The sequence below is a fragment of the Chlorocebus sabaeus genome, chromosome 16 (assembly GCF_047675955.1).
Source record: "Chlorocebus sabaeus isolate Y175 chromosome 16, mChlSab1.0.hap1, whole genome shotgun sequence".
NCBI lineage: Eukaryota > Metazoa > Chordata > Mammalia > Primates > Cercopithecidae > Chlorocebus > Chlorocebus sabaeus.
Window position 1 is genome coordinate 54,776,053 of NC_132919.1, and position 27,349 is coordinate 54,803,401.

A 27,349-nucleotide genomic window follows, 5' to 3' on the forward strand; every position below is an offset into this window, starting at 1 on the left:
AAAATTACCTCTTTATTTGCTCAGCTTTGAGGCTTTTGTTTCTTTTGCTTGTGTTTCCTAAGCAGTATGAATTTCTCTAGAAATAAAAGAGATTTTAAATATGGCTACTCTAAAATAAATCAAGCTTCTGGTTTTAACTGTGCCAGGAACATAGTAGGGAACCAGTAATGGTTTGAAGATTGAAGGAATGATTGAATAGTTCCCTGAACTGTAGGTATTGATTTATGTTAATGTACACCTCTATATTTATTTACACAGGCATGTGCTTTCTTAAGTGGAGTAGTCAGTTTTTTGACTCAGTTGACAAGTTCTTATCTTAATGTCTCATTTAATTGATCAGCGACTTAAATTCAGTCAGTTAAGCGGTTGCTTTGGTATTTTGTAAATATATATAAAAAACTTTTGTATCCTTGAAGTTTCCTTCTTTGTATTTCCCATCATCATCTATATTTAATCAATATACACTGAGTAGCTTAAGATAAGACCTCATTTCTCTGAGACTACAGTTTGAAATACGCGTGCAGTATAAGTCAGGTGCACCAAATCTTGGAACAGAATTTAACTTCTTTTCTCATACTTCCTGATGGGAGACCTTGAATGACCAGCAGTGCTAATGGTAGCACAGGGGTCAAAAAATTTACTCCTGTAAGGAAAAAGCACATCGTTGCCCAAGAATCTATAATTAATGCTAACTATAAGTCACAATCTATGGTTGTGTTCTAACAAGCATTTTGCCCAAACAACGCTAGGTGAAGCAGCTGCCTATGTTGTCTGGACCGGACATCTGCTTTTTACAGACTTATGGGGGTATGGGGACCCAGGGCTCAGACACATGTATTATTCACTCTTTCTCTGCTTATTAGCCTTGTGGGTAAGGGCGGCATTAACCACCGGCCCAGTAGCCTTTGAGAACACCATGGCAAAATTCAAGAAAACACACAGTCTTGTGTTTGGGGCTTTAAGAGACTCTAAGGTGACTTGGTGCTCAGGAGGATTTGAGAACAGATTGGCTTATAGCCATTACTGTTGGCTAATAATTGCACTAATCTTTTTGAGGTGGGGGTTTGTATTCCCCCCTCCTTCAATCTCCAAGACAGAGAACAATGGGCGAATTGTGTTTCTGCACTATTCCATGAGATAGGGTCAGAGACTGCAACTGGGTGGATAAGGTCTTCAGGGGATGACCCACCAGGTGTTAGCCCCAAACCATCGTTAAGAAACCCAGGACCTGAGCATTATAGCTTTGGCCTAATGATAGGGAAGCATTTCCCTAGCAGAGCCATTTCAACAGCAGCTGTTTTGGGGTTCTCAAAGTGTCCTTTGGGTGCTCAGAAGCAAGTGCAGTGCTCACTGGAAGAGAAAGGGTGTGTGTGTTTGACCTGCACATATCTGCATTTGTGTATGCTGCCTTCTATCCATTTTTCTCTTGCTTAAAATTCACTTGGTAAAACCATTTTGTCTTCTTTAGAATGGATGACATTAAACTCAAATTTGGAATTGCAATGCCATGTGGAGATACCTCTGTAGAATGAACGGTGAGTGTGTGTGTGTGTGTGTGTGTGTGCACGCGCGCGCGCGTGTTGGTGGTGGGGGCCATATTTGTCTTTAATATTAAAGTCAAGTTATCAATTCTACTACCAGGAGTTAAAATAATCTACAAGATTAATCAATGCAGAGGGTATATCCTCTGATGTAGAAAGTATCATTTAAATGTAAAGTTGTGATAAGCATGCATCCTCTAACTTAGAAATTACATGCACAGTAGAAACTTACGCCTAGAAGGTTCCACCAAGAAGCTCAAGCGTTCTTAGATCCAAGGGGCCTCATAATACATTTGTCACAATTCATCCTAATCTCCTTCAATTTTCCCAAAACGGGGTCCACGATCATTTTAAACATCCTGGGCCTACCCTTTTCTTTTAGGGAATTTCCATGGGCTGGTTGTTCAAATGTGGGGCATTGAGAAAGCCAGGTCCTTGCCACATACCGATTGGGATAGGTGCAGAGTATTTTATTTCTCCTCTGCCTCTCCACCCAAGGTTTCCCTCCTGCCTGAGAGTTCCAGCCCTTTCTCCATCTGCTGCCTGTTAAGCAGCTGCTGGGTTCAGCAACAAGGAGGCCGGTGTGGCTGGTGGATGGAGAACACTGTTAGTGTAACTTGGCAGGAGGTTGCACGCTGGCACAGAAGGGCAGTGAAAATGAGAGGAGGTGAGAATATCTCCACAGGGTGGGGGGCGGAGGACAGAGAAGGAGGACGACCACTAGGAGACTCACTGCCCCTGGCGGCTGGAGCTCATAGGGAGCGGCTGGTCCAAATTGGATGGAGATCTAGCAAAGACACAGTGTCTCCCCTCCCAGACCCCAGGAGTTCTCCAGCCTGCATTTTCCAGTTCCCCACGAACATTTCCAAATTAAAAAATAAAATAAAAATACGTGTGGAAAAATACAGTAAAAGTGACAGCGCCTTCCCGGTTTCCGACTGTTCTGTTTTGACTTCACAATCAGCCAAACTGGAGCCCCTGAGTAGCTGGCTTAATTTGTCACCTTGAGTTATTAACCGTTTCCCTGCCTCTCTCGGTGGGTGTCCTCCTGGCTCCTTGCCCTGGCTGGCTCAGTGACCTGTTAATCTTGTGCCCTTTCTCTCGGGCTTATGGCTCTGCCTGGAGAGCCCTGTTTCCCTCTTGGAGTCAAATTTGAATTCATTTCACAGTCACCTCTCAGCTGGTTTTTGCCAAGTGGTGGCTGAAACAGAAGGGTGATGGCAAAGTGCAGGAAAGAATGGCTCCAGAGGCAGCTCTCGCGGGGTCCCCGGTGTCCTTTAGAAGTTCAACAGTTCAGTCTATTTCTCTTGGTTAAGGGCCAAGAGGCAGAGGGAGGCTCATTTTAGAACTGGGATGATATAGAATATAGTCTATTGGGAAGCAGAGGAGAGCTAATCCTGATACATTTTTTATGTCAGCAAAGTTAGTCTGCGTAGCATTCTATCTCTCTTTCCATTATCTCTCTGTTACTTCATACTTTCATGTCTCATGGAGGCTTGGGACTTTTTTGGACAATATCCCGAGAACACCATTATCCAATGTTCTCTTTTTCCTCAAGACTTACATACCCCTAATATCGTTCATCCTTGAAGCCTTGTACTTTTAGGACATCCAACTTATTAATAAAAGCAATGAATCCAAGTTAATGAATTCTTTGGGGGAGCTACTGGTTTAATGTGTTACTCAGAGTACTAAGGTGTCTTATAGAAACAAATTTAAAATGTTTTAAAAATTCTTTTTTATCCTTAAAAGATGTAAATTTTCTTATATTTAAAGAGGTAATATGGTTGCATGAATTATAATTCAAAATATAAAAATAAAACCACTTCCCCCAACAACTGAGGTCCTTTTCTAGAGGCAACTGCAATGATTAGTTTATTGCTTTTCCTCCCACAGATGTTTTATGCACATGTGGGCAATTATAAAATCTCTACTGCTTTTGTTTATTTTTTATTATTATTATACTTTAAATTCTAGGGTACAAATGCACAACCTGCAGGTTCGTTACATAAGTATACACGTGCCATGTTGGTTTGCTGCACCCATTAAACTCGTCATTTACATTAGGTATTTTTCCTAATGCTATCCCTCCCCCAGCCCCCCACCCCACGACAGGCCCTGGTGTGTGATGTTCCTCGCCCTGTGTCCAAGTGTTCTCATTGTTCAGTTCCCACTGATGAGTGAGAACATGCGGTGTTTGGTTTTCTGTCCTTGTGATAGTTTGCTCAGAATGATTGTTTCCAGCTTCATCTATGTCCCTGCAAAGGACATGAACTCATCCTTTTTTATGGCTGCATAGTATTCCATGGGGTATATGTGCCACATTTTCTTAATCTTAATAATTAATATTAATTATTAATTGTTAATAAATGCCATATTTTAGACTAGTTTTAAATTTAAGGAAAAGTTGTAAAGATAATTACAGAGTCCCCATTTACTGCATCATTCAGTTTTCCCTTTTGTTAACGTCTCGTAGTTTTGTGGTACCTTTGTCACAGCTAGGGAACCAACATTTGTATATTAGAATCAATTAAATTCCACAGTTTATCAGGTTTGACTAGTTTTACCCCAGTGTCCCTCTCAGTTCCAGGATCCCATCTTAAATTGAGCTCTCCTTAGACGCCTCTGATCTGGGACAGTTTCTCAGACTTTCCTTGTTTTTGATGACCTGGACATTTTTGAGAGGGGCTGGTTAAGTATTTTGCAGAAGGTTCCTGAATTTGAGTTCAACTGATGTTTTTCTCACGGTTAGACAAGGGTTTTGAGACAATGACCTCAGAGATAAAGCGCCTTTCTCATCATGTGATATCAAGGTTACATACTTCAATATGACTTATCTCTGATGATGTTAACCTTGATCACCTGGCCAAGGTAGTGTGTGTCAGGTTTCTCCAGTGTGAGGTTACGTCTCCTCACTTCCATACTGCAATCTTTGGGAGAAAGTTACCAAATGCAGCCCAAACTCAATGACTGGAGAGGTACGGTCCCTCTCCTTGTGGCCCCTTGAATTTTCAACAACATGACCACATGCCCTACAGGCTTTGCTTTTTTGTTTGAAACAACACATTTTAGAGATTGTCTCATGCCAGTAACTCAAGAACTTCCATATTTTCTATTAATTTGCATTTATTCTATGGATGTATGAGTACCATAATTGAGCCAACTAGTGATGTCCATTGTGATGACAGGCATTTAGTTTGCTTAAATATTTTGATCTTGTAAACAATGCTGAAATAAATAACCTGGTACACACTCAAGTATACCTGCAGAACAAATTTCTGAATGTTAAATGGCTACTTAAAAAGGTGTGATTTGTGATTTCATGAGCTATTGCTGTATTGCCTTCCATAGACAGTCAATGTATAATCCCTCAGTATTACATAATCAGGAAGATACAGTGGATGGAATTTTGGGTTGGTGGAGGACATATTTTTTAATTGGTAGACCATTGAGTGCTTTGGCAAATCTCCTTAAATCACATTACAGCAGGAACAACTATAGAAAATACAATTATTTAGGAGCAACCTGATCTGTGAGCTAATTTAATGAGTCAGGAGCCCAGCCTACATGCTGAAGAGCTCACATGCCTCCTACCTAGTTCCTTAACGAGGTTCTCATTCATGCCCATTCTGTCATGCTCTTGAAACCTTCCTATCTTTGCATAGAACATTATTCTTTCCACTCTCACCTTCTTCCCCAACCAATCACGTACCTGTTGAAAATCTGTATCTTGGCTAGGCCTATGTGACTCATTCTTTGCTATTGTAGCACAAATTCACTCCATCTACCTTATAGTTATATTTGCACCTGTATATCGCTACACTCAGCCTCTTAAGTTATTGTTGTATAGAAGACACTTTTACCTCCCATGTACATGATGAATATGCCAGGGTAAGAGGTTGTATCTTCTCTTTATCGCATCATTCCCCAAAGGCTCCTGAGCCCAATGTGAAGGGAGTCCACATTGCTAGTAGACTGCTGGCTGCCCCTCTTCTCCTCTGTTCACCTCTGTCACCTGCTACAAGAGTCACCTGGGCGGAAATCGTTGCTGTGAAGATGTCTGCCTATCCCTGGCTTCTTGGTGCTGAGACTATTTCTTGAAAATAACTTGAGAGGGACAACTATTTTATTTATGGCTAAGTGATAATTTCACAGGGATAGTGAGGAATAGCTATAACGATCACCAGAGAGAATCGAAATTATCTGAAACCACTGGAAATCACAGTGGAGTAATTTTTTTTTTTTTTTTTTTTTTTTTTTGAGACAGAGTCTCGTTCTGTTGCCCAGGCTGAAGTGTAGTGGCATGATCTCGGCTCACTGCAACCTCCACCTCCCAGGTTCAAGCAATTCTTCTGCCTCAGCCTCCTGAGTAGTTGGGACTACAAGCACGTGCCACCATGCCTGGGTAATTTTTCTATTTTTAGTAGAGATGGGGTTTCACCATATTGGCCAGGCTGGTCTCGTACTCCTGACCTCATGATCCACCCGCCTCGGCCTCCCAAAGCGCTGGGATTACAGGGGTGAGCCACTGTGCCCAGCCCAGAGTGGAGTAACTTTGGGCCACAAAGGCATCGTGGATGGTGGGGACCGTGGCTTCTCTGCTGTGTTGGTGCTGGCTTCCTTGAATTTATTTACTGCAGCTGGGTAAGCTGGCAGCTGAGAAGGTTCTCCCTTTTGGCCATTCTGGTATTACACTAGCTGTTTTAGTCTGTTCTGGCTGCTATAAGAAAATACCATATACTGGGTGGCTTAAAAATAACATAAATTTATTTCTCACAGTTTTGGAGGCTGGAAAGTCCAAAATCAAGGTATTAGCAGATATGGTATCTGGTGAGGGTCCACTTTCTGGTTCACAGATGAAGCCTTCTCTCTCTCTTCTTATATGGTGGAACGGATGAGGGCTGTCTCTGGAGCCTGTTTCGTAAGGACACTAATTCCGTTCATGAGAGTTTCACCGCTATGACCTAATGATGCCCCAAAGGCCCCACCTCAAATTAATATAATGGTTAGAATTTCAACATATTAATTTGGGGGAAGCACAGACATTTAGACCATAGCACTAGGGTTTTTAAAATTTTTTTCCTGCAAATCCAAGTTGAGACAGACATACTCTGCTCTAATGTAGTTGTCTTTTGTCCAGGTCTCTGAAACCTAGCCTTCCTGAGATCAGAACATTGCGAAAGCCAGACATCTTGCCTTTGGGAACGGGCTTATTATCATTATTTTGTCTAGTGAAACATCCTCTGTTACACTTCTGCTTTCTAACCCTTTTAGCCCATGCACACATCTACGGAGACAGTTTTATTTCATTTGGTTCTTACTCATTCAATCTGTTTAAATGATAGGATTTTAGAATTAGAAGGTGTCTTGGAACCCCAAAGGAAAATTCTCTCTCAAGGTCACAAAGCTGGTTGCGGAAGTCCAGGGTCATCTTAGACAGGTCTCTAACAGCCATGAGTTAGTTTCTCTCTATCAGACTCCCTTATTTACCAAGTGTCAAATAACAACAACAATAGTGATTAATGGCTGGCACTTATTGAGTACTTTCCATGAACCTATGATACGATAAATGCTTTCCATGTATTGTTGTTCCCTTCCTTCCTTCTTCCCTTCCTTCCTTCCTTCCCTCCCTCCCTTCCTCCCTCCCCTCCTCCCTCCCTCCCTCCTTTCTTTGCTTCTTTCCTTCTTTCCTTCCTTCTTTCTCAGAGCCTTACTTTGTCACCCAGGCTGGAGTACAGTGGCACAATCTCGGCTCACTGCAACTTCCACCCCCCGGATTCAAGCAATTCTTCTGCCTCAGCCTCCCGAGTAGCTGGGATTACAAGTGCCTGCCACTGCGCCCGGCTAATTTTTGTATTTTTAGTAGAGACAGGGTTTCACCATCTTGGCCAGGCTGGTCTTGAACTCCTGACCTCGTGATCCACCCGCCTCAGCCTCCCAAAGTGCTGGGATTACAGGCGTGAGCCACTGCGCCCAGCCCCCACGTATTGTTTTCTTATAACCACTCTCTAAGTCAGGCAACTATCTTTATCCCCATTTAGCAGATGAGGAAATTTAGGAAACAGTAATTAAGTTACTTGCTCAAGATCACTGGTCTAATAACAGGTGGAGTCAGGACAGTCAGACTGCTGAGCGTTCACACTTATCCTTGCTATGATGCCTATCTGTGCTACACTACAGAGCGAAGTAGCACATGGAATGCAGGAAGGACATGGCAGAAACAGTCTCAGCCTTTGAGGGTTTCCATTATAGCCCAGGGGGCAACATGTGGGGATAGGGTTGCCTATAAAATACACAACACCCAGTTACACTTCAATTCTGGATAGACACTGATTTTTTTTTTTTTTTTTTTTCCCATCAGTCTGAGTATGTCTCAAACATTGCCTGGGGCATACTTATCCTGAAAACCGTATTTGTTGTTAATCTGAAATTCAGATTTCACTGGGTATCCTGCATGTTTATGTGCTCAATCAGGCAAGATTTTATGGGGAAAATAAAGCTTATATGCTATACACCTTTCCTTTTCCTCGACCCCAGATGATCTTCTCTCTGTTCTCCTTTCTTCCTTCTGCACCTCTTGCTATTGGGCCCCTCTCCCTGCTGTGTGCACTCCTTCCAAGATATGCAGCCTTGGGCCACAGCAGCAGGTTCTAGAGCTACGTCCCAGGCTGCCCAGCAGTCAGTGTGAAAACATTTTCCCTTCTCCCTGGGAGCTCAGCCCTGGGGTGTGCCCCGTAAGGCCCGAGGCCTTGACGCTCCTGCGGGAACACTCTTCCTCTTGGCTCTCTCCATTTTCTCTGCTCAACCCGTACACCGCCCCAGACATATTTTACCAGGGTTCTCACCCCGTCCAGTCCAGTGGCTTGTGCTGGTTTGCATCAGGGCACTTGGTATTCATTAATATTCACCTACATCCTTGAACCCAAAGGGAATGAGGCAGCAAAGGAGCCTGGCTGCTTCTTTGTCCTCTCTCTGAGATAGGCTTTCATGGGAATCGGATGAGCCGTTGGGGCGGGGTGGGCGGCTGCTCTGGGCACACTAGCTGCAGTCACTGCCTGTGTACTCTCTGGGATGGGGGCGTTCCACCGGCTATTTTAAGGCCAGACTGGTGAATGTTGGGTTCCCCTTCGTTTACCTAGGCTTTCAATATTTTCCCTGGCACAAGCTAAGGTGGTCACAGAATGTGGGAAACCAGGCAAGGGAAAAAATTAATGCAGTGTGATGACGCCCCTGGTAGCTGCTGCTAGATTCCACGGAAAAGATGGGGGGCTTGCTATCTGTGTCCACGGGGGCCTCCTAAAGCTGTTAGCTGTGTTGGCACCTGCTCAACTCCAGAGATGCTGGAAAAAAGAAAACTGGCTGCAAACTTGGTCCGCGGCCTGCCTGGTAGCACCAGCTCCACCCATTCCCGTGGAGTGGCTTTGCCCACTGTGAATGCCCCTTTATCGTCAGTGGGCGATAATGACTTTTCAAAAATACTGTGTAGGCCTTGTGTCCTGGATGCCTGTGGCACGAAGGCCCTGCTTCCCTTTCAAGGGTGTTGGCTTAGAAACTCACCCAGAAACCTGAGAAAAATATCTCCACTTGGCAACTCAGGAGGCTGACACCAACCACTTTCTGTTTTTCAGCCCGCTGGCCATGAGCTAACTAGTGGACAGTTATTATCAGGGAAGGAAGCAACCTCAGTACTGAGAATTATGCAGCAGGCAAATGACAGTTATGTAAAGTCCCACAGGGAACATTCCCTGTGTCATTTAGACCTGCATGGTGAGGATTTAATTCAGGACCTTCCCTGAGCTGTAGATTGGCTTTGCAGGAATGTCCCCCCTTGGCCTCCTGCAGTCTTAGCCTCTTGGTTAGCACTGTATCATTACGGCTTATGGTGGAAATCAAGTCCTCGTGTGGGTCTGAAGTTGGGTGTGTAGTTGGGTGTTGGTCTTTCCCATGGGTCAAGCATTTGTTAAGTGCCTACTGTATACTAGGCACTCGACAGTCACATAATGCTGTGTACCTTATGTCTATCAACCTGCATTCACAACAACTCTGTGTGGTAGGTGTCATTGGATCTGCTCTACAGATGCCATCTTCAGTAACTTGATTGTGGTCACCAGACAAGGTCAGCCTGGAAGACCTCTTGTGCAGTGTCTTCTTTTACACAAAGCCTCCAAAGTAGCAGAACTTTTATTTTGAGCATGCATTTTTTCCATCTAATTGAAGCTTTACTCTGGAAAAATAGGTCATACCCAGAGGCGATGGGTCCACTTTAGGATTTTTTTTTTTTTTTTTTTGGTCATTTATCACATATTAACAACTGAGTTATATTCAGATACAGGTAATATAATTTCATTACTTTTTAGTGACTGATACGGTTTGGCTTTGGGTCCCCACCCAAATCTCATGTTGAATTGTAACGCTGGGCGAGGGACCCAGTGGGAGGTGATTGGATTATGGTGGCAGACTTTTCCCTTGCTGTTCTTGTGATAGTGAGTAAGTTCTCACAAGATCTGGTTGTTTTAAAAGTGTGTATCACTTCCCTTTTCACTCTCTCTCTCCTGCTTTGCCATGTGAAAATTGTGCCTGCTTCCCTTTCACCTTCCACCATGATTGTAAGTTTCCTGAGGTCTCCCCAGACAGGCTTCCTATACAGCCTGTGGAACCAGGAGCCAGGTAAACCTCTGTTCTTTATAAATTACCCATTTTCAGGTAGTCCTTTATAGCAGCGTGAGAACAGACTAATACAGTGACATCATGTGAAAAATGCCTCACCCCAAAGCTGTTGTCTCTCTGTCATACCTGGATGGGTTCCGTTCACTGGAGGACCACTTACATCCTCAACTGAGCACAAGATAGAAATAGTTCAATGTGGTCTCCGAATTGACTCACACTGGTCACTGAGATGTCAAAGGCAAACTCTTCTATTCAGAGTGTAAAATGCTCCATGTGAGCTTTTGTTCCTGCAGAGGTAATGCCCAGTGTGCTCATGTTAAGTGCTGCTAACTTACTGGTGGAAAGTGAGCATTGGAAAAGTACTAAGAGTCCTTGATGTTTGACTTAATCTAGGTAAAATCACAATCATGGTTTTATTGATTGTTTGGTCCCCAGGGTGATCCTAATTCCTTGCCCTCCATGAATGTTACCCTCCCTCACTGTGGTGACTGTGGGCTAGCCTTCATTTGGAGAGTCCTGAGAGCATGTATAAGTGAAAAAACCCACAGGAATTGGCCTGTGACCATGTCTGTTATTAATACCAGTTATGATTTTTAATTAAGTTCTTGACAGTCCAAAGGATCACAGTCTTTTTGTAATAGGCAGACCTTCTCCCTGGTTGGAAGACAGGAGTTAGCAAAGCACAAATGTCTAGAAAAAATATTCTGTTCTAGTTCTTACCTCAGAAGACATAAACCCAACTTCTTGGAAAATATGGAGAGATGGCTAACCCCCAAAACCTACCTGTCATTCTTCCCCCCATGATGAACATTTAATATAACATTATGCAGATTTGGGGGCAAGTTGGTTGTTTACTTTTACTGCTTATCCTTTTGCCAAGCTTTCTACATGTTCTTTATATTGCTAATCAAAGGCCATTCATTCCATACCATTTCTCAAGAACCTGCTGTGGACAAATCCCTACGCTTGGTGCTCTGAAGGACATAGATAGGGTCAAGGATAAGCAAGGGAGACTCAATGACTATACTAAAAACAAGCGAACAACTGTAAGGCAACAAACAGACTGTGCAACCATGGTACTGACACTGTATCACAAACCATACGTTCTTCTGCCAAAATACAACTAATGCTCCCAGAAATGAATTAGAATAGTACATCCTGTTCCTGCAAATGCCCTAGTTTGCTGAGGATAATGGCTTCCAGCTCCATCCATGTCCCTGCAAAGGACATGATCTCGTTCCTGTTTATGGCTTCATAGTATTCAATGGTGTAAATGTACCACATTTTCTTTATCCAGTCTATCACTGATGGGCATTTGGGTTGATTCCATGTCTTTGCTATTGTGAATAGTGCTGCAGTGAACATACGCATGCATGTATCTTTGTAACAGAATGATTTATATTCTTTTGGGTATATACCCAGTAATGGGATTGCTGGGTCAGATGGGGAGGGAGAGCATTAGGAAAAATAGCTAATGCATGCTGGGCTTAACACCTAGGTGATGGGTTGATAGGTGCAGCAAACCACCACGGCACATGTTTGCCTATGTAACAAACCTGCACATCCTGCACATGTACCCCAGAAATTAAAATAAAAATTTTAAAAAAGTACATTCACTACTTCATTCTGATATTCACTCAACAAGTACTTCCTGAGGGTCTTTAATGTCAAACTTCTGAAAGTAGAATGGTGAAAGATAAGCTCCCTGCTTCTAAGAGCTTATAATTAGGCCGGTAGGAGATAGTATAAGTAGGTCTTTCTTATATTGTTATTGTATAGAATAAATAGGGAGTCTGCTGTTTACGGGGAAATTTATGTTTGAAATGCCAACACACATGTCAAATGCAAACAGATATCACTCTTTTTTAGGCACTCATAGATGAAAAATGTATGAAAATTTAAAATAAGAGAGAAGAAAGTTTGACACTAAAGTGAATGATGTTTTAAGCATTTCTCTGTGATAAGATCTCCAATTGACGAGGAATGTGTAGATGCACAGGAAGGGTATGGTCATGGAATGTATTTCATCAGGGCAACAAACCCTCCTGTGTGGCTTAGATTCAAGGCAGCTTTAGTAGAACTTGAAGGTGACAGACATACCTCCAGGAAGGAGTGGGGCTTAAGAAGAGTGGAAATAGGGAGAGAGGTAGTCCACACTGTGGTGGGAATGGAGGACAGGAAAAGATTCTCCTAATGTGAATGGAGGAGCAAAGCTGCGGAGTAAGGAAAGAGAAGGATAAAAGGAAGGAATAAATGTAGGGTGTGAGTGCTAGCTAGACTGAGGGCTTTTGTTTTAAATCAAAACAGACTTTTGTATAGGTCAAATCTGTTCATGATACAAAAATCAAAAGGCCCAATAAACATATTGTGCAAATTCAGTCCCCTCCTGGCCTTCGCTCCTAGCCATCCACTCCCCTACCCCACAGGCACCAGTAGTGCTTCTGGTTATCCTTCCAGGGATAGTATGTGCGTTTATTCAAGCACTAGAACAGTGGCTCCCAACCAAGGGTGATTTTACCCTCCAGGGAACACTTGGAAATGTCTGGAGACATTTTTGATGGTGATAATGGAGAGGGTGGTGGTCTGTGGGTGGGGTGCTAACATCTGGTGGACAGAAGCTAAGGATGTTGCTAAACATCTTATAATGCACAAAACACGTACAATCTAGTTAGAAAGGTTATAGAGAGGAAGGAGATAGATTGACTACTGCCCATACTATTAGGCACTTTGACATTTTTCATTTAAAATATAACGTGGATACTTTTTATTTAATTCAACACACACAGAATGGCTTGTATGGGTGTAAAATACCGAAACACAGACAACTGTCTTTGTAAAGCTCCATAATATTCTATGATATGACTATGCCATAAATTTCTTCCCCCATTGTTGGACATTAGGTTTTTTTCCTCACAGTCTTCTGCATTATTCTGCACAGCATTAGAGACAATGCTTTTATATTCACCTTTCTGTAAATCTGGACATATATTTGTTAAGATTAATTCCTTGAAGTAGAATTGCAGGGTCAAGGAGGGTGTATGTTTGAATTCTGATAGATATTTAGACTCATATTAAATTTGCCATGATCAAGTTTTTTTTTTTTTTTTTTTTTTTTAAGATATTACACCTTCTGTTCTTTGTTTTAGATGTCTGGATATATGTTCTGGTACTGTGGGCAACAGAAGCAGATAGCACAATGCAGTGCTTTCTCAACTCGCACAATCTTAGGAAACACTTTGGGGGCTTGTTAAAAATATAAATTCTCTGCCCCTCTTCCTACACCAAGCAAATCGGAATCTTCAGAAGAGGGATTTGGGAAGCAACGCGAACAAAGCCAGGCAAATTTGGGCAACTGTCAGCATGACAAGGCAATGTCCCAGATTTTGATGTGGGGCTCAGGGTAGATGTAATTCAGAGTCATGGGAAAGTGACAGGAAATCCTTATAGCACAGATACTTGGGAGGGTTAATGAGCTGTGTTAGTTTCATCCTTGGAAGTATTTCACAAGAGCCCAGCTTCTTCCTGTTGGGAAAGGTTAGGCAAGATCTGCACAGAGGCAGGTGGTCAGGTATAGAGGGTAGGTAGGGGGTTGGGAGGTGGCCGTAGATTAACAGACCTCTGTTTCACTTCTCATTCATGTATTGCGTGACCCTCTACCTATGTTTTATATCAAAAGTGTTCCTCTTTAAAGGTTAGGCAATATCTGTATGAGGCAGGTGGCCAGGTATGGAGGGTAGGTAGAGGGTTGGGAGGTAGGGGCAGATTAACAAATTTATGACCCTCTACCTGTGTTTTACATCAAAAGTACTCCTCTTCATAATAATTACGCCAGCTAATGACTATAGAGAACTTTCTGTGCCTGACCCTCTGTTGTTTACATACATTACCTTTACTTCTTATAATGGTGTGATGTAGTAGGTCACTTCTTATTTCTTCATTTCGGATATGGAAACTGAGGGTCCCCATGATTAAGTGATATGCCCAAGTTAACCCATTCTATCAGTAGTATAGCCAAGGACTGGAATTCAGATCTGTTAGATACCAAGACTGTGATCTTTGCAAATTCACTGCATATACTTTAAAAAAGGGAGTAGGAAAAACCACAGAACAAACAAGCCAATATAGAGAGTCTATTTACACATTTTTACCTTGAAACTAAGGAAACATTATTTTAGCACAGAAAGTAAAAATTGCATTTAGCATAGAGATAAAAATAGGAGATATAGAGATGCCATATTGTCAGTTGGCCACTTCCAGACCTCCAGAAATCTCGCTTCACTTTCCTCTTAGCGTTTATTTGGTTAAAAACTTTGAGGAATACTGTACTCTATTCAGTCACTGACATTCACCTCTCAGTTTGTACACTTAACGCAAGACATGCCATGAAAAACATTTGTACCTTCAAAACAGCGTGGTATCAAAACACGTAAAGCAAACACTGTTAGAATATGCAAGAACAATTTGGGCAGAAAACACACTTGCAAACCCAAACAAGCACAAAACCACAAAAACAGCAAATGGAGTAACTTCTGTTGAAAAGTGCTCCTTCTTGAATATCTTTTTCCTTCTTTTCTCAGGTAAAAATGGTGCTACACTTGGAAATCCAAGAGCAGCTTCAAGAGTCAACTACACCAGCAATCCCTAAAGCTGGAGAATTTATGCCCATGGAAAAGTCTGTAGCGTTTCGTAAACCGTGAGGCTGAGGAATAGACCTAGTTCCTGCAGCAGATCAAAATTGTAGCCCATTTCCTTTCCATGAAAAGAACTTCTACGGAGACAGTAGGTTTCCTATTGGATTGTTGTCAGATGAATTGACCTTATCTCTTTTCAACCCTTACTCTCGGAAAGACGCAGAAATGCAGCAACTATTGCAGGGATTCCGTGAGACCAAGGAGCTGTCTCCATAGCAGGGTGATGTTGCCTTTAGTAATAATTATAATGATAAAAATATCATCTGATATTTATGGAACAATGCCAAGCACTAGAACTGTGGTTCTCAACCAGGGGCGATTTTACCTTCCCAGGGAACACTTGGAAATGTCTGGGGACATTTTTGATGGTGATGGTGGAGAAGATGGCAGTCTGTGGGTGGGGTGCTAACATCTGGTGGACAGAAACTAAGGATGTTGCTAAACATCCTGGAATGCACAAGACAGTGTCCCTAACCTCCAACAAAGAATTATCCCACACAAAATGAAAAGAGTGTTATGGTTGAACAACCTTTCAGTAGACTGAGGCTTTTACACACATTTAGCTTTCAAAATAACCCTATAAGACACACAGTTACTGCCCCCACTTTACAGATGAGAATATTTAAGCTTGAAAGAACTAGCTCCAATTGTTTTGACCTTTGAATGCTCTCAGGTTTCTTTCTTAAGATCTATTTGGGGCGCCGGGCGCGGTGGCTCACGCCTGTAATCCCAGCACTTTGGGAGGCTGAGGCAGGCGGCTCACAAGGTCAGGAGATCGAGACCATCCTGGCTAACACAGTGAAACCCCGTCTCTACTAAAAATACAAAAAATTAGCCAGGCATGGTGGCGGGCGCCTGTAATCCCAGCTACTCGGGAGGCTGAGGCGCGGGAATGGTGTGAACCTGGGAGGAGGAGCTTAGATCATGCCACTGCACTCCAGCCTGGGCAACACAGTACGACTCCATCACAAACAAACAAAAAAAAAAAAAAAGAAGAAGAAGAAGAAGAACTATTTGGGTCTATGGTCATTGCAGAACATTTAGGTTTGTTCAGTGGCTGGGAATTGGTTCCCTCAAATGTCAGCATGGAAGTTATTCAGCTCAAGCTGACCTAATCCCTCTCTCATTCTGCTGACTAACAGCTGGTGGCTGGAGCTGCGGGGAGAAGATATTATATAATGTCTACAGAAGTAATGAAAAGTTGATTTAACTGCTAAGATAAGCAACCAGCAAGACAGAGAGAATTTACACTGATTTAAAAATATGTTTGCTGAGCATAGTATCTAGACTGCCCCCCATGCCCTCTGTTGTTTAAACCTGACCTCTGATAGTGCTGTGGCATGTGCTGTTGAGAAATCAGAGGTCTCAATGCCATGAGAATCAGACAAGAGGCAATCTCTACACTGTAACCATATACAGAATTAGGTCATTGAATTCCAAGAGTGTTGGGTCCTCTGGAAGACAACCTCTGTTATTCTTTTTTTTTTTTTCCTTTTTGATAAATGCCTAGCTCCTTGTCAAAATATTTATGACTACAGACAGGAAAATCAGACTTTTTCTTTTGAACCATTTCTCTGCATCTGGGTTGGATGCTGACTACTTCTTCTCTTTCCTCTGCTCTTTTTCTATCCTTTTCCCTATTTTTTTCCAACCTTTTTCACAGTTGTTTCTATTTCCTTCTTCTCCCCTGTCCTTGTAATACCTTCCCCTGTGCACCGGGCAAGTCAGTATGGTTGGGTCAATAAGGGCAAAGACCTCTTTAGTGTGGTGTGTCACCAACTTTGAAGTCTTTTGTAAATGAATAACCCCCACCTCCGAAAATTTTCAAAACCTAAGCTGGGTACAACAAGGTACAAATATAAATAATTTCTCCCCTCACAATTTTCAAAAACTTTCTATCCTAACCAGCTATCTGCCTTGTCCTACTGCTCATGCACATTTAAATGTTATTATCACTTTGACTAACTGATTTCAATGAAATTCAAAATACATGTTAATTTAACAAACATTGATTAATCATGTATTATGGGCCAGGTTGTATATTATGGGCTGTGAGAGGTAGCAGGATGAATATACTGTAATCTCTTCCCTGTAGGAACTTAACATTTTGGTGGGGAAAATGAGTAAATAGACATCCAGTTGTTACTACAGGTTGAGGTATTCATTATCAATTGCTGTGAAACAACTCACCCCAAAAACTTTGTGGCTTAAGATAACACACATTTATCATCTCACCATTTCTGTAAGTCAGGAATCCAGATATGGTTTTACTTAGTCTTCTCATTTCAAGATTTCTCATAAGCCTTCAATCAAGGTGTTAGTATAATATCTGTGGTCTTATCTGAAACCTCAACTAGAGAAAGGTTCACCCATATGGTGGTTGGCAGGATTCAGTTATTTGACCATTGTTGGAAGGAAGGTCTCATTTTCTCACCAGCCACTGACTGGAGGCCACCCTCATTTCCTTGCCACAAGAGCCTCTCCAGCACTGCAGCTTCCTTCTTCAAAGCATACAAGCTGAGAAGGCAACTGAGAGAGGCTGCGAACAAAACAAAAGTTACAGCTTTGTCTGAACTAATTTTGGAAGTGACAGCTCATCACTTGTGTGTATTAATTGATTAGAAGAAAACCACTAAGTCCAGCTCACATTCAAGAAGAGAGGATTACATCAGGGCTTGAATATCGGGAGAGGAGATCATTAGGAGCTGTCTCAGAACTGCCTACCTATAAGGTTTAAGAGAATATTAAAGAGAGGCTCAAAGAAGCTGTGATTAGCCAGGCACAATGGCTCACACCTGTAATCCCAGCACTTTGGGAGGCCTAGACAGGCAGATCATGAGGTCAAGAGATGAGACTATCCTGGCCAACACAGTGAAATCCTGTCTCTACTAAAAATACAAAAATTAGCTGGGTGTGGTGGTGTGTGCCAGTAGTCCCAGCAACTCAGGAGGCTGAGGCACGAGAATCTCTTGAACCCAGGAGGTGGAAGTTGCAGTGAGCCACGATCGCACCATTCCACTCTAGCCTGGCAACAGAGTGAGACTCCATCTAAATAAATAAATAAATAGAAGCTGTGATTGTGTGAAAGCAGGGAGTGGTAAAGAAATCTTATTTTTAAAAGGAGATGTGTTTTACTCTACTGATACTAGACTGCTCTAGAAGGTTTGCATCTACCCAGTGGTTTATGGAATAATCCCAGACCTCCAGAATTTGTGATTGGAGTGTTGGTGGCTAACTACTTAAGGTATGTCTCTAGTCATGATGAAACATGAAGCCGCAACAGTGTCCCCAAAGCCACATTTATGGTAGTTCTTTTCAGGCTCTGTCTCAAGGAATTTTTTGTAATCAAAAGGTCATTCAGTTGTTTATAGTTGTTATTACAGTTGACCCTTAAACAATGCAGGGACTAGGGGCCCCAACACCCCATGCAGTCAAAAGTTGGCATATAACTTTTGACCCCCCCAAAACTTAACTAATAATCTACTGTTGACTGGAAGTCTTATTGGTAACAGAAACAGTTGATTATACAAGTTTTGTACGTTATATGTATTATACACTGTACTCTTACAATAGACTTGAGAAAGAAATGTTATTAAATAATAAAGAACAGAAAATATATTTATTTTTCATTAAGTGGAAGCAGAACATCATAAAGGTCTTCATCCTTATCGTCTTCACATTGAGTAGGCTGAGGAGGAAGAGGAAGAGGAGGGTTTGGTCTTGCTGTCTTAGGAGTGGCAGAAGCAGAAGAAAATCCAAGTATAAGTGAAACTGCACAGGTCACACCTATGTTGTTCAAGGGTCAATTGTATACTTATATGCATTTTTTGTATCAGTTAATGCTAGATAATGAAACTCAAGGATGAATTACCTTTGAGGGATTAGATAATAAAGTTCAAAAATGAGTAAGATTTACCTTTGAGGGCTTCTCCTCCATCAAGACCAGGAGTTGAACTATGTCCTTTGGGTTACATCTGTCCCCATCTCGTCTGTTTTTGAATAGCTAATGAGATTTTTAAAAAGATAGTTTTTATATTTTTTAACGTTTGAAAAACAAATAAATATTTTATGACATGAAAACGATATGAAATTTAAATTGCAGTGCATATAAAGTGTTGGAATGGAGCCATGCCCATTTGTTTCCATATTGTCTCCTATAGACTGAATGTCTGTGTCCTCCCAGAATTCTTATGTTCAAATCTATTCCCCAATGTGATGGTATTTGGAGGTAGGGCCTTTGGGAGGTGATTAGGTGATACTGTTTTGCTGTGTCTCCACCCAAATCTCATCTTGAATTCCCATGTGTTGTGGGAGGGACCTGGTGGGAGGTAATTGAATCACGGGGGTAGGTCTTTCCTGTGCTGTTCTTGTGATAGTGAGTAAGTCTCATGATATATGATGGTTTTAAAAATGGGAGTTTCCCTGCAGAAGCTCTCCCTCTTTACCTGCTGCCATCCATGTAAGATGTAACTTGCTTCTCCTTGCCTTCTGCCATGATTGTGAGGCTTCCCCAGCAACATGAAACTGTAAGTTCATTAAACCTCTTTCTTTTATGAATTGCCCAGTCTCAGGTATGTCTTTATCAGCATCATGAAAACGTATTGTATTAGGTCAGGAGGGTGGAGTCCTCATGCATGGGATTAGTACCCTTATAAAAATAGATCCCAGAGGTCTCCGTTTTTCCTTCTGCCAAGTGAGGACAGAGAGAAGACACCACCTACAAACCAGGATGTAGGTTTTAGCCAGATGCGGAATCCACTGGAGCCTTGACCTTAGACTTCTCAGCTTCCAGAACTGTGAGAAATAAATGTCTGTTGTGTACAAGCCACTCAGGCCACGGTATTCTTTAATAGCAGCCCAAACAGACATCATCTATGGTTGCTTTTGCAAAAGCAGCAGACTTGAGTAGTTGCCACAGAGACCATATGACCTGCAAAGCCTAAAAATTTTTACTATCTGGCACTGTTAAGAGAACATTTGCCAGCCTTTGGTCTAGAGGAAGATAGACATGCAAACAAATGATTATTGCACTGTGTTAAGTGGTATATTAGTCTTGCAGACAAAAGACATCAAGGAGTACAGAGCAGGAGTCTGCAAGCTTTGTGGTGGTCTCCTTGAGGATAAGTAGGAGTTTTCCCCAAATGGGAGGAGTAAAGAGAGAACAATCAATCTCAAGAGTTTGACCCACTTATGCCTAGTGTTCCATTATTGGAATGCTAAGCATGTGGGAGTTATTTATATCCTACTACTCAAGATCATCACCAAGATCTGATTGCAAAAATTGCAACCTAAGGTATAAATGGGTCAAGTTGGTAATCATATACTTCTTAGAGAGTGAGGTACTCCCTGAAATTGCTGGCAAAACCCTGTGTTTATGTACATATGTGTGCTTTTCCCACCTTAGGGATAGAGTTTATCTCTTTCAACAGGTTTTCAACAACTTAAGAACCACTACTGTGGTTGGACATGGCAGCCCATGCAAAGTCACAAAGCACACTCATGGGGTCAACAGTGAGATCAGCAAGAACATAGAACAGATTTCTATGGAGGAGAGTGGGAAGTGAGGCTAAAAAGATGTCACCAAACATCAGAGGGAGCACCCAGGATGGGGGTGGGGCAGAGGTCTGAGGCTGATTCAACACAGTATAAAGGACTAATTAGTACAAGGAGAGTGAACAACATCAAGTTAAACAGATGTAGACTTTGTTCTCAGGTGGCTACTCCATCAAATGCAGTTGGTGGACAGGCAAGAGGAACCCAGGTAGCCTGCAGAGAGGCTGTGGGTTGGTAGTTCATTGTGTTAAGAATAGAAGGGCTGACCAGATGGTCAACTGTTTTTTGTCTTTGTTTTTCTCTTTGCTGTTTAAAAAGTGATCCAAATATTTGTACTTATTTATGGTGTACATACGATATTTTGTTACATGCATAGACTGTGTAACGGTCAAATCAGAGTATTTGAAGTGTCCACAACTGTTAGTATTTATAATTTCTGTGTATGGAACATCTCAGGTCCTCTCTTCTAGGTATTTTGAAATACACGATACCTTGTTAACTATAGCAAATAACCAGCTCTTTAATCAATCCTTGGTCAAATCTCCATTTCATATACCCTTCCGAACCAAAACAACATTGACTAAATCTGCCTCTGGCCCTGTGAAAGGCCAGCCAAACAGCAAGAGGCCAGCACAAGACATAGCTTCCTCTTCTTAGAGCTGAGACTTCACTTTTGAGTGTACTGTGGGGCACACAGAACAGCATCGAACTCCCAGGTGACGGGAGGGAGAGTTCCCAGGACTCGGGAAACGGAGCCTATGGATGTGAGGTGTGTGAGGAGGTAGGGTGGGGAGGTAATGGTTTTCACTGGATTCCTTTTTATATTTTATTTAGATTAAGTTCTGCTCAGCAGGGTGATTTCTTAATTAGAGCTGCCCAGCCAAGCAGACCTCCAGCTCAGACCCCTGTGCTGCCTTCTAAGGTTTCATGAGGGACCTTGTCCTGCCTTATTTCCTGAGTTCTAATATTTGAATAGTATGCAGTGGATTTCAATGGGAGGAAAAGACATGTAATTTAATCATCTTTATTAGATTTTGCCTGTGGATGGGGAGAGGAGGAGGAAGCAGGAGGGACATGGGTCCTTTCTTAATTTTCTTTTTCTTTTTCTCTACCTTTCTTCCAGTGGTCAAAGGAGGAGGAGGATCAATGGCCTTTTTGCCTCCCCCCCGCCGCTCTTTTTTTTTTTTTTTAAAACAAAGAAGCAAAGTGAGAACATTAAGCCCTAAAGAGAACTGTGTTCATTGCAGGACTTTTTGAGGTCTGGTTAAGCCATTTATATAAAGAAATTACACAGTTCCTCTTTGGTAAACTCAATCCTGAGAGTGAGTGTGACAGGCCTACAGCTTTTCGTTCTCTTCCTCACTCCAGAAGTTGCGGACTGCGCTCAGCAAGACCTCACAACATGGAGGAAAACTAAAGAGATAAACGGTCCATGGTGTATCCCCTTGCCCCACCATAAATTGACATCATTTTGTGCACAATCCAGGGAGAAGAGAAAGAAGACCAGAAGCTCGCAAACCATCTGAGAGAAGGAAGGGAGCTTTGTCATGTTGCCATCTGAGGCAAGTATATTTGGGGTGGGACAGGCAAGCTGAATAGGAATGAACAAGTGTATTTGTTTGGTCAACAAATACACAAATCTATTAAGGTTTTTCAAGAAAGAGAGACAAAATTCAGCATGGCTCACCAAAAAGAAAAAGAAAAGAAAAAAATTTGTCCAGAATTCTCCCAATTGTACTGCTAAATACACATACACACACATATACACACACACCCCAGCCTATAATCCCCCCCCCCCACCTCATGCCCCTATTCTGTTGATCTTTCCTCACTTAAAAATTATCGGAAAAGAATTTATTCATTTGGGAGGATTCCAGGCACTACATTTATGGTGAGTTCAGATGAAATGGGATCCAGACTTTTCAAACCGTACTGTTTTACAGATAAAACACAAAGGCAGAACTTCATTATCTGGAGACACTGCCCTTTCTTTTTTCTCCTGCCTTTTGTTTCTGAGCAATTTTAAGCTTGTTTGGAAAGTATCATAACAGGGGCAGAGCGTTTTTTTACCACATCTACTTCAGGAGGGTTTTTAATACAGAATAATAAAATTATTGCTAAACAGATGGAAGAGTTTTACTAAAGCTAGAAAAGACACTTTTACTAATACACCCTATAGGCTGATCTCAATTCTTTCATTGTTAAGAATGCTTGGTCTAAGAGAGTTGTATTTATGTGCCAAATGGCTTTATTAAATCATTGTATTAACACAGAAAAAGTCCTATTACAATGACTGTCTCTGTATGATCAAAACTTGTCCATGATCCTGCTGATAGCCTATTTATTCTGAAATTTAAAAAGGTAACATTCCAGTACAGCCCAATGTTTGGCCAAGTTTTACAAAATGCATTCTAATATGGCTGGAAGGGTTACTATGTCCTAGCCAGGAAAGGCCTAAGTTTTATCAGGGCAGTAGTCCCCAGACAAAAAGAAAACGTGAAAAAGAGACCTCTCTCATCCACTCATAGAAATTAATCCCTGGCAACTTGTAATGATTTCACCTGTAGAAATACAGTGGGTCTGTGATTTCTACTTTGATTAATAATAACAATAATAAAACAAAAACAAAAACCCAGGGTAATCTCAGTGCTTTGGGAGGCTGAGGCAGAAGAAACACTTGAGGCCACAAGTTTGAGGCCAGTCTGGGCAACATAGCAAGACCCTGGCAAATTAAAAACTTAGCTAGGTATGGTGGCTTGTGCCTGTAATTTCAGCTGCTCAGGAGGCTGATGTGGGAGGATTGCCTGAGCTCGAGAGTTTGAGGCTACAGTGAGCTATGATCATGCCACTGCACTCCAGCCTGGGTGACAGAGCAAGACCCTGACCCCTCCCTCCCCTGCCCCCACACTGACCACCAAGAATCCCAAGTGACAAATTTAAAGGCAAATTAATTGCACTGGTGAATCCAGGACTATGGCATGTGAAAAGAGTTTAAAAAGCCAGGAGAAGCAAAGTTTGTTGTATACTGGATTTTGAAACCGAATTAAACAGAGAAACACACACAATTTTTGAATGTAAAATTAATACATGTTGATTATAGAGGGGGAAAAAAAAAAACACTCCTAAGCCTACCACTGAGAAAGCATATTTGTTTTGGCCGCTCAAGATTGATTTCTGCCTTCCTGTGGAAGTAAGTTTAGAGGCTCTGTGTTAGGGCATAGTCTAGAAACATGGGGTCCCATGGGCATCAGGAAAACTTACAAGGGGAAGAGATGGAACTGGGAGGGTTCAAGCTACCAGTTCCATCTCTCCATGTGTTAGAGAACTGGGGCACTAGGTCAGCCAGGTAAGGCCAGATCAGAGGAGGGTCCCGATGAAGCTTGAGATGCAGAGGGATGGTGCATGAGTGGAGACCTTGGGTAGCACCAACGTGTGGTGGCAGAGGTGGGGCGGATGTGGCTGCTGTCAGAGAGAGAATGGGGAGCATGCACAGGGCTCAGTCCTATAGATACATTGAAAATCCTTTAGCCTTTCAAAGATTATTAACCCAAATCACCTTTCTTTTTTACTCCAGATGCCTCGGTCTCTGATATAATTGCTAAGTATCTGCCGTGTTAAAAATAAACATTTGAGAATCGAGGGTGATTTTTCTCTTTTCTTTTGAATTGTAATTGCGATGTACTCATGGCCTGCCATGACGTGAGGTCTGGCTTAGATTAGCCCCTGGCTGAGAGACCCGTGCTAATTTAGTGCCTGCAATTATGCCTGCCTCTAATTGTGTTCTGCTCTTTGTAGGACGTGCCCTTTGAGTTTCTCTGCAATAGCAGCAATGGTTATGCTGGGTCATCTATACTTTCTTGCCCCAGGCCCCTTGTGACACACATTGGTGAGACAACTGGCCAGGATTAGGGGTATGATCTGTGACCCTGAAACAGAGTGAAATTGATTGGCAATGAGGGATGAGGGGGGTGATCCTATGAAAATTGTAAGCACCGTAAGTATTCTAATATTTGACCCCCCCACTGCCATGGATGTGCACCTGCCTCCCAGCCGTAAAGATGCTTCCGATAAAAGAATCAAAAATGAAAACATGCAGAAAAACAAACTTTTTTGTATTAGTGCATTTGTCTGAGGTGTCATCCAGCTGTAGCTTCAGAGTAGGAATGTACCTGTCAACTGAGAATTGAGAAGGATCAGCCTTTGCTTTCTGTCTGCAGAGGCTGGCAAAGGGGTAACAAGCTGCATAGTTCAGTGCTGGCAAAATAAACCACTATGTAGTTACAAATAAGAGTGGGTGGGTGAGTCGAAAGATGGGTGGATGGGTGACTGGGTGGGTCCCCTTCCTGATGTATAAAAACAGAACTCCTCGGTTTGGGGTTCATGTTACAATTGGACTCCAGGAAAACAGACTATACATTCAAAATAATTCTAAACCAGATTTAAAATATAAATTAAAAAGTATTTTCCCTCTAGCACATTTGAATATTATTTACTAAGAGAAAGAAGAACAGGCTACATGCCATCTTCGATACCTCCCGCATGTTCCTAGATTCACAAATGATACCAGGGAAGCCACTGCTTGCCTCTGTGCCTTTGAAGAGGCGGGGGTTGTAGTGGGAAGTCTGAAAGCTCACCATCACGGAGCTCCAACTTCTTCTTCCTGAGATGGGGCACTTGGCTGTGAAGCCACAGGAGGCTGGAGGGGTAGAGGCTGGGGGCAGGAAGAGGAGGAAGTGAGGAAGGGGGCGATGCCCAGGAGGGCTCTGGGAGAGTAACCAATTCCTTCACTGGGGGCAGGCGGGAGTTTCCAGGGTCATTATGGGGCAACCTGTGAAGGGAGGGGAGGAAAGAGGTTTCCGGGTCTCCTGCTCTCCCCCCTGCCTGCTTCCCTCCTTCCCCTAGCGGCTGATTGCGAGGAGCAGCGGAAGGAAGGATGTATCAAACCGAAAGAAGAAAGAACCCCTGCCAGTCGCCCCCATGACATCCGACTCTGAACGGCAGCGATCTCGAGGCTGCGGCGTGTCGCAGATTAACAGCAGTGAGGGCAGGAGGCAAATCAGATGCTGCAAGAGCTGACTGTTTTCTTTAGCCCTGAGAGCCGACTGTAGGCACAGGTTGCATATCAAAGGCAACAGGAATCAGTCTGTGGCAATATTACATCAGGTCCTGGACTGGTGGTGGTGGTGGTTGCGGGGGTGGTCGGTGGGGTCCAAGTCCTAAAAGATGTCAGTCAAACACCAGCTGAGCTTCTAGACCTCCTTCTGTGGCCCTTCTTCTGAGCAAGTATGCAAATAATACAGTCAGGCTCTATCTCCTGCAATTAGCACAAGGGAGGGCTGAGTAACTAACTGGGAAGACTTAGCCTTCTCCCTGTGGCTAGCTTGTAAGGCTTTGAAGTGTAACTTTTGTTTTGGTTTGCTTGCTTTCCCCCTGCATAGAAATTTTCCCTAAGGGAAAGGTGGATCTAAAGTACCTTTAAAATGAGTTTTCACTCCCTGAACAAGGCTTGTAAAAGCTTGAGAGAAAATGCCAGGAGAAAGCATGGAAACTTTTTGGTGATAAACTATGGGCACATAATCAGCGGACAGCCGCTAACCCCAGTAGCTGCATGCTTTCTGCCATCTTCATCTACCTGAGCAAAACTTCGGGAACATGTTTATGCTGAATCTCCAGAGATAGCAAGAGAAGCCCAGCTTGGGGGAAATGACTGGACCTTGATTACTTAGGATAAAAAGAGATCAATTTATGGTAGGACTATCTATTTATGTCTACACATTCATCAGGTTTGCCTAGGAAAGGAGTCTGAGAAAATACGTTGGAATTGGACATTTCTGATGTCCATCCTATTCCCTGCCTTGTTTGTTGACTTTCTCCAGTCCCCAGATCTCATTTTAGGAAATTAGACTTGTTATCAGGCGTCCTAGAGCCTCCATATTTTTCTGAGTCTTTCTGTGTCTGCCAGCTCCATTGACGTTGTTACTATTGCTGGTTTTCCTCTTCCTTATATTTTCTGTGAAAATGCTTAGGAGTTTTTAAGAACTGGTGGCCACCAGAGAGGTTAAACATTATAAACAATATAAAGCAAAGGAATCTTAGTGTGCTTTCTTTGGGGTGTGTCATTGCTGTACAGCTTCTCTTTTATCCCAAAAAACCCTAATCATCTTCTGGGGTGGGAGGGGTTGGAGGTGAAGGGATGGCTAGTTGAGGTGGGGGCAATTTGTGCTATACCTGTCTCTGACAGTCTTTTAACTTTTCATTTGTGTATGCAAATGTCTTGTAAAAGGGCTGTGTCCAGAACTGGTTCCTTCTGGTGGGTTCTTGGTCTCGCTGACTTCAAGCATGAAGCCATGGACCCTCGCAGTGAGTGTTACAGTTCTTAAAGATGGTGTGTCCGGAGTTTGTTCCTTCCAACCTTCAGATGTGTGCGGAGTTTCTTCCTTCTGGTGGGTTCGTGATCTCGCTGACTTAAGGAGTGAAGCCACAGACCATCCCAGTGAGTGTTACAGCTCATAAAGGTAGTGCCGACCCAAAGAGTAAGCAGCAGCAGCAGCAAGATTTATTGTGAAGAGGGAAAGCCTAATGCTTCCATAGCCCAGAAGGGGAACCAAATATGTTGCCGCTGTTGGCTTGGGTGGCCAGCTTTTATTCCCTTATTTGGCCCCGCCCACATCCTGCTGATTGGTCCATTTTACAGAGTGCTGATTGTTCCATTTTGCAGAGCGCTGACTGGTCTGTTTTTACAGAGTGCTGATTGGTGCTTTTACAAACCTTTGCTAGACACAGAGCGCTGATTGGTGCGTTTTTACAGAGTGCTGATTGGTGTATTTACAAACCTTTAGCTAGACACAGAGTACTAATTGGTGTGTTTACAGTCCTTTAGCTAGACAGAAAAGTTCT

At 42.6% G+C, this 27,349-nt stretch overlaps 1 long non-coding RNA gene across 5 annotated transcripts in view; it reads left to right on the forward strand.

The window, feature by feature from the left end:
• The window catches only part of LOC103243121 (uncharacterized), a 98,504-nt gene that overhangs the window by 63,830 nt on the left and 7,325 nt on the right, over window positions 1-27,349 (forward strand). For 2 of the 5 annotated variants that reach the window (XR_012088845.1, XR_012088844.1), the window contains exon 2: window positions 14,786-22,014. This is a non-coding gene — a long non-coding RNA (uncharacterized lncRNA). Of the gene's footprint in view, window positions 1-1,384; window positions 1,536-14,785; window positions 26,946-27,349 lie in introns of those variants that run through there. The other 3 variants (XR_012088848.1, XR_012088847.1, XR_012088846.1) reach the window with 3 other exon arrangements.